Source organism: Cebus imitator, unplaced genomic scaffold (assembly GCF_001604975.1).
Source record: "Cebus imitator isolate Cc_AM_T3 unplaced genomic scaffold, Cebus_imitator-1.0 Scaffold21, whole genome shotgun sequence".
NCBI lineage: Eukaryota > Metazoa > Chordata > Mammalia > Primates > Cebidae > Cebus > Cebus imitator.
The window spans coordinates 9,633,132-9,641,787 of record NW_016107336.1 but is presented as its reverse complement, the minus strand read 5'-3'; positions in this window follow the sequence as shown (position 1 = coordinate 9,641,787).

The window sequence follows — 8,656 nt, the reverse complement described above, 5'->3', positions numbered from 1 at the left end:
CAAGATTAGAGAAAAAAGAGTAAAAAGAAACAAACAAAGCCTCCAAGAAATATGGGACTGTGTGAAAAGACCACATTTGATTGTGTACCTGAAAGTGACAGGGAGAATGGAACCAAGTGGAAAACACTCTTCAGGATATTATCCAGGAGAACTTCCTCAAACTAGCAAGACAGGCCAACATTCAAATTCAGGAAATACAGAGACCACCATAAAGATACTCCTCAAGAAGACCAACCCCAAGACACATAATCATCAGATTCACCAATGTTGAGATGAAGAAAAAATGTTAAAGGCAGCTGCAGAGAAAGGTCGAGTTACCTTCAAACAGAAGCCCAACAGACTAACAGTGGATCTCTCAGCAGAAACCCTACAAACCAGAAGAGAGTGAAGGCCAATATTCAACACTCTTAAAGAAAAGAATTTAACCCAGAATTTTATATCTAGCCAAACTAAGCTTCATAAGCAAAGGATAAATAAACTCCTTTACATACAAGCAAATGCTAAGAGATTTTGTCACCACCAGGCCTGCCTTACAAGAGCTCCTGAAGGAAGCACTAAACATCGAAAGGAACAACCAGTACCAGCCACTCCAAAAACAAACATACCAAATTGATTTTAAAAACTGCATCAACTAACGGGCAAAATAACCAGCTAGTATGATAATGACAGGATCAAATTCACACAAAACAATATTAACCTTAAATATGAATGGGCTAAATGCCCCAGTTAAAAGACACAGACTGGCAAATTGGATAAAGAGTCAAGAGCCATTAGTGTGCTGCATTCAGGAGACCCATCTCACATGCAAAGACACACATAGGTTCAAAATAAAGGGATGGAGGAATATTTTCCAAGCAAATGGAAAGCAAAAGAAAGCAGGGTTGCAATCCTAGTCTCTGATAAAACAGACTTTAAACCAACAAAGATCAAAAAAGACAAAGAAGGGCATTACATAATGGTAAAGGGATTAATGCAACAAGAAGAGCTAACTATTCTAAATACATACCCACCTAATACAGGAGCACCCAGATTCATAAAGCAAGTTCTTAGAGACCTACAAAGAGACTTAGACTCCCACACAATAATAGTGGGAGACTTTAACACCCCACTGTCAATATTAGACAGATTGATGAGATGGAAAATTAACAAGGATATCAGGAGTTGAACTCAGCTCTGGACCAAGAGGACCTAATAGACATCTACAGAACTCTCCACCCCAAATCAACAGAATACACATTCTTCTCAGCACCACATCACACTTAGTCTAAAATTGACCACATAATCGGAAGCAAAACACTCCTCAGCAACCGCAAAAGAATGGAAATTATAACAGTCTCCCAGACCACAGTGCAATTAAATTAGAACTCAGGATTAAGAAGCTCACTCAAAACCATACAACTACATGGAAACTGAACAACCTCCTCCTGAATGACTACTGGGTAAATAATGAAATTAAGGCAGAAATAAAGACGTTCTTTGAAATCAATGAGAACAAAGACACAATGTACCCAAATGTCTGGGACACAGCTAAAGCAGCGTGAAGAGGGAAGTTTCTAGCACTAGATGCCCACAAGAGAAAGCAGGAAAGATCTAAAATTGACACCCTAACGTCACAATTAAAAGAACTAGAGAATTTGCAACAGCAAACAAATTCAATAGCTAGCAGAAGATAAGAAATAACTAAGATTAGAGCAGAACTGAAGGAGATAGAGACATGAAAAGCCCTTCAAAAAATCAATGAATCCAGGATCTGGGTTTTTGAAAAGATCAACAAAATAGATAGACCACTAGCCAGACTAGTAAAGATGAAAAAGAGAATAATCAAATAGATGCAATAAAAATAAGATAAAGGGGATATTGCCACTGATACCACAGAAATACAAACTACCATCAGAGAATACTACAAACACCTCTACACAAATAAACTAGGAAATCTAGAAGAAATGGATAAATTCCTGGACACATACACACTCCCAAGAATGAAGCAGGAAGAAGTCGAATCCCTGAATAGATCAATAACAAGTTCTGAAATTGAGGCAGTAATTAATAGCCTACCAAAAAAAAAGTCTAGGACCAGACAGATTCACACCCAAATTCTACCAGAGTAAGAGGAGCTGGTACCATTCCTTCTGAAACTATTTCAAACAATAGAAAAAGAGGAAATCCTTTCTAACTCATTTTATGAGGCCAGCATCATCCTGATACCAAAATCTGGCAGAAACACCACAAAAAAAGAAAATTTCAGGCCAATATCCCTAATGAACATCAATGCAAAAATTGTCAATAAAATACTGGCAAACTGGATCCAGCAGCACATCAAAAAGCTTATCCACCACAATCAAGTCAGCTTCATCCCTGGGATGCAAGGCTGGTTCAACACATGCATATCAATAAACATAATTTATCACATAAACAGAACCAATGACAAAAAACACGTCATTATCTCAATAGATACAGTAAGGGCCTTCAATAAAATTCAATACCCCTTCATGCTAAAAACTCTAAATAAACTAGGTATTGATGGAACATATCTCAAAATAATAAGAGCTGTTTATGACAACCCACAGCCAATATCATACTGAGTGGCCAAAAACTGGAAGCATTCCCTATGAAAACTGGCATGAGACAAGGATGCCCTCTCTCACCACTCCTATTCCATACAGTATTAGAAGTTCTAGTCAGAGCAATCAGGCAAGAAAAAGAAATAAACGGTATTCAATTGGGAAAAGAGGAATTCAAATTGTCAAAGGGTATTCAATTAGGAAAAAAGGAAGTCAAATTGTCTCTTTTTGCAGACATGATTGTATATTAGAAAACCCCATTGTCTCAGCCCAAAATCTCCTTAAGCTGATAAGCAACTGCAGCAAAGTTTCAGGATACAAAATCAATGTGCAAAACTCACAAGCATTCCTATACACCAATAACAGACAAACAGAGAGCTAAATCATGAGCGAACTCCCATTTAAATTGCTACAAAGAGAATAAAATACCAAGAAATACCACTTACAAGAGATGTGAAGGATCTCTTCAAGGAGAACTACAAACCACTGCTCAAAGAAATAAGAAAGGACACAAGCAAATAGAAAAACATTCCATGCTCATGAATAGGAAGAATCAATATCGTGAAAATGGCCATACCGTTCAAAGTAATTTATAGATTCAATGCTATCCCCATCAAGCCACCATTGACTTTCTTCACAGAATTGGAAAAACTACTTTAAATTTCTTACGGAAACAAAAAAGAGTCCACATAGCCAAGACAGTCCTAAGCAAAAAGAACAAAGCTGGAGGCATCATGCTACCTGACTTCAAACTGTATTATAAGGCTACAGTAATCAAAACAACATGGTACTGGTACCAAAACAGAGATATAAACCAATGGAACAGAACAGAGGCCTCAGAAATAATGTCACACATCTACAACCATCTGATCTTTGACAAACCTGACAAAAACAAGCAATGGGGATAGGATTCCCTACTTAATAAATGGTGTTGAGAAAATTGACTAGCCATATGCAGAAAACTGAAACTGGATCCCTTCCTGACGCCTTACACTAAAATTAACTCCAGATGGATTAAAGACTTAAAAACATAAGACCTAAAACCATAAAAACCCTAGAAGAATACCTAGGCAATACTATTCAGGACATAGGCATGGGCAAAGACTTCATGACTAAAATGCCAAAGCAACGGCAACAAATACCAAAATTGACAAATGCAATCTCATTAAACAAAAGAACTTCTGCACAGCAAAAGAAACTATCATCAGAGTGAACAGGCAACCTACAGAATGGAAGAAAATGTTTGCAATCTATCCATCTGACAAAGGGCTAACATTCAGAATCTACAAAGAACTAAAACAAATTTACAAGAAAAAAAATCAAAAAGTGGGTGAAGGATATGAACAGACACTTCTCAAAAGAAGACATTTATGCAGCCAACAAACACAAAAAAAAGCTCATCATCACTGGTCATTAGAGAAATGCAAACCAAAGCCACATTGATATACCACCTCATTCCAGTTAGAATGGTGATCATTAAAAAGTCAGGAAACAACAGATGCTGGAGAGGATGTGGAGAAATAGGAATGCTTTTACACTGTTGGTGGGAATGTAAATTAGTTCAACTATTGTAGAGGACAGTGTGGCAATTCCTCAAGGATCTAGAACTAGAAATACCATTTGACCCAGCAATTCAATTATTGGGTATATACCCAGCGGATTATAAAACAGTCCACTATAAAGACACATGCACATATGTTTATTGTGGCGCTATTCACAATAACAAAGACTTGGAACCAATCCAAATGCCCATCAATGATACACTGGATAAAGAAAATGTGGCACATATACACCATAGAATACTAGGCAGCCATAAAAAAGGATGAGTTCATGTCCTTTGAAGGGACATGGAAGAAGCTGGAAACTATTCTCAGCAAACTAACACAAGAAAAAAAAACCAAACACTGCATGTTCTCACTCATAAGTGGGAGTTGAACAATGAGAACACATGGACACAGAGAGGGGAACATCATACACCAGGGCCTGTCCAGGGGTGGGAGAGGCTAGGGGAGGGATAGCATTAGAAGAAATACCTAATGTAGATGACGGCTTGATGGGTGCAGCCAACCACGGCACGTGTATACCTATGTACAAAACCTGCTCTGCATATTTACCCCAGAACTTATATTAAAAAAAAAAAAAAAAAAAAAGAAAGAAAGAAAGAAAGAAACACTTCAATTATCTTTGGGAAAATATTTGAGTTCTCAGCTAGAGACTATGGAGGTCATCAGAGGTATTCGAGAGGACTTTAAAAATCATGGCACCGGGTAGAAGTATTTTAATTTCTCCAGGTTAACAAAAGAAAGTCCAGAAACAAACACTGAGTAAATAATGACTTGGGGCCAAATCAAGGTTGAAGGACTTCATGTCACTGCCCAAACTAAGGTTTCATGGTGTTGGAATAGGCAACAATGGCAAAGAGCTGAGTCATCTCTGACCTTTAGTACAAGTCAAACAATCTGTCCAATAGCAGGATTATTGCCATATTGAGAGTGCCAATTTGATTTCTCCAAAACAATGTGATCTGACACGCTGAATTCATTTTTTTATTTTATTTTTTGTTGAGTTTTACAGTTTTATTTGAATAAAAAATATAAATTTTCTTTGGTTTCATAGTTGCATAGCTGCTATAAATGTAATGACATTAAATCTGGTTTTATAGTCGTATCTATTTAGGTAAAATCACAATGCAATCATTTAAGTGAACACTGGGGGATTTTGAGAAGTTTTTGCCAGAAGATAAAGTTGGAGGGTGTCATAAATTGCTTAAGTATAAAATGCAGATCTAAATAAACTCCTCTGTGGCCCCTCATGACCTGTTCCTCACCTACCTGCTCCAATCTCTTTCTCCTCACAAAGCTTCCAGCAGACCAGAAGAGTGAGAAAGTTGTTATGTGATATCTAAATTGGCTGTAACCACTTTTACCTTCCAGTGGAAAAGCGGGCTGCATTATTTGTAAAATAAGAAATTAGGCATTTGTTCTACTCTGTCCCACTTACAAAAGCTAAGGCTGGAAGGAAAACGAACCACTGAAATTTCAAAGCCTTTCCTGTGTCTTTCCGTTCTTCTGAAAGTGAAGCCCAAAGCAACCAGCTCATTTGGCTGAGCTCAGTAAGCTGCGTTTCTGTAACAGGCCTCTTAGCCAAGGGGAGGGTTGATGATGCAGTAACTCTAGAGGTAAGGGGAATTAGACCAAATAACAACCTAGATGTTGGGTTTTTTAACCACCCAAGGATAGCAGACAAGATCTGTGAAAGGCATAGAGTTGGAACAAAGACCCTTTAACACCAGCACCCTCTAAATACTGCAGGCACAGTGGGAAGGGAAAAAAAACACTAGGGCATATAACAAGGAAGCTTGTTTCTGCTCAGACTCAGCGTGAAAAGAGTGTCATATTAGGTGTCAAAGCTGCAGAGTGTGTTTTGCATAGTTTGAGAGGCTAGATTTTTACTACCCACATTTGCGAGAACATCCAAACAGAGAAATAATTTGAAGAACTGTGGTCCCCTAGGTACCTTCGAAAACAAAAGCAAAACCAGTCTCGGGGATATTTCCATGGCTCAAACCCCTTTAGATTCTCATAGCAACAACCAGCTTTGATGGAGCTATGCTTAGATAAAGGAGTAAAAGCACATGTGAAAAAGCTCACCATAAGCACAAGTATCATAAACACGATGACCCAACATTCTGGTTTGCCCAAGAAAGTCTGGTTTATACCCGCTGTAGATCAATTAGAACATATCAATTATTTTTAATGTCCCTTTGCACTACCAAAATGTCTCTGCTTGGATGAAAAATTATATATAGTTACCTTAATTATAAGGAATAAATAAGAATGTTCTATATGTCAAAAGAGAACAATTTATAAGGAGCATTTAATCTCAAAACAGTATTACCTAACAGCATAGCCTCAAAATAAATAAAAACAATTACAAGGAGGACTGAATAAATCCAGTCAGGTAGAAGACTCTTACATGCATTTCTTGGTAATGTATAGATTAAGCAGACTGAAAATTAGCAAAGATAAATAAGGTTTAAAGAACACAACTGACAAACTTGATATACTCAAAGAGAACCCTGCGTCCAATCGTTACAGGCTACATATCAATTTGAAACACACATCAAACATTTCTAAAAATTGACCACAAATACAAGAATATACAAACATATAGTTATAAAGTATAACCTTAACAAATACCAAAGAATCACTATCTTACAAACGATTTCTGACATGAGTGCGACAAAATTAGAAAGCATAAACCAAAGGTAGAAAAAAAAACTTCAGGAAATTTGAAAACACACTAGCAAATAACATGACTGATAAAGGAACTCATACCAGAAATTATAAAATATTTAGAAGTGAACAATGAAAATATTACATAACAAAGTTAATGGTTTTTAACAAAAAAAAAATAGGTAGACACGCATTTATAGCCATGGATGTATCTATCAAAAGGCAGAGCAGCTTAACTCATAGCTGCGTTACCCTTATATATGGTTCCATGACAAATTATTGAGGCCTTACACATTACATTCAAATTTTCTGTTTGCTATGTGCCTCCCCCACCAAAGTGTAAAGGACTTGAGATCCAAAATTCATATTTTCATGCTTGTTTTCCAATACATAATCCAGTTACTAGCACATGGTTGACACTCAATCTTTGTTAATGGAATAGTAACATTCTAAAGAAAAAATAGACACCCTAAAAAATAATAAACCATAGCAAAAAATACATGATAATAAATGTATTATCAATATGCAGGAAAAGGCTCAATAGAAGTAATACCATTACATTAACAAGAAGACTCAATGTCTTTCTTCTTTCAACCCCTTGTCTCCCTTTAAAATCACTTAATGGTAAGTTGCTCATCTGCAGTGGGATGGAGGGGTACCAAGAGCTGACTGATGTTCAGAAACAACCCTTTCTTGTTTGCGATGCTTTTATGGGTTCCAAGGAAACGTCCTCATAAGACACTTGATTGCACCTGCCCAAGCCAGCCTCTTCTGCCCCTAGTTGTTTATGACTCCTTCCTCAGGCCCTGGGCATCTGGCAGTCTGTCCATATCCTATCCATGGTTTCATTGCCCGTCTGTGAGCCCATTCATCCTCTCGAGTGAAATCCAAAATACGTCCAGGCCAGCTCCCAAGTGAAGGTCCACAATTCCTAAAAAATCATGCACCTGGAAATACGATTGACATTGTGTGGAAAGGTTGCTGTTTCCCAATATCACTACCTTTCTTCACTCCCATGCCAGGCAGGGTGTTCCACCCAGCTCTCTTCTGTGGACCTTATCAAGCATGAGACAGCCACCTGTCCACTAGGGTCCCTAAGCTCCAGGGAACACAAATCAAGGTCCCAAGGGGTCTCTAAATTATGTCTCACCAGACATAACCATCCTTTTCCTTGGCCCATGCAGACGTAATGAGAAAGTTACAGAGCAGTTCCCACCTTTCTTTATTCTCTCTCTCTCTCTCTCTCTCTCTCTCTGTGTGTCTCTGTCTCTCAGCCATTTCAAACTCAATCATGTTTCATTCTCAATTTGGGGGTTGATTAAGGGTCACAAAGCTGGTCCCCCATGACCTCTTTCACCACCTTGCATAAAAGGTCTGGCACCTCATTTTAGAAACTAAGGGGTAGAATCTATTCTTTTGCATTTACATTTTTACAGCCTCCACTGAAACAAAGATAGAAGAATCCTATTTTAACACCCTGTTAACAGAAGTGTAAATTCTATAAAACCTGGGGATAAATTGAGTAACAGAAGGCTGTCCTCTAAAATTAAATAGCAGATGATTTCAGAAGGCTTGAGATCCCTTTCTTTAATTCAAGATGAGAATTCTGTTTCTATGAGGACATGAGACCCTGCCATGAACAGTCAGCATAAGGACTCCAACACATCATCTGGAAAGAGAAAATTATCCTAAAATGATGGTGAAGTGAGAGAAGGAAAGGGGATCATTTGAGCAGAAGGTAATTTCCTACTGGGCTGAGAAGGAGGCGACAGATATGGCATATAAGCAACAAGAGCTCAACACACAAGCAGCACTTTTACTCACAAAGTGGCTTCTAACGATGCACAAAGCAGAGTAGAA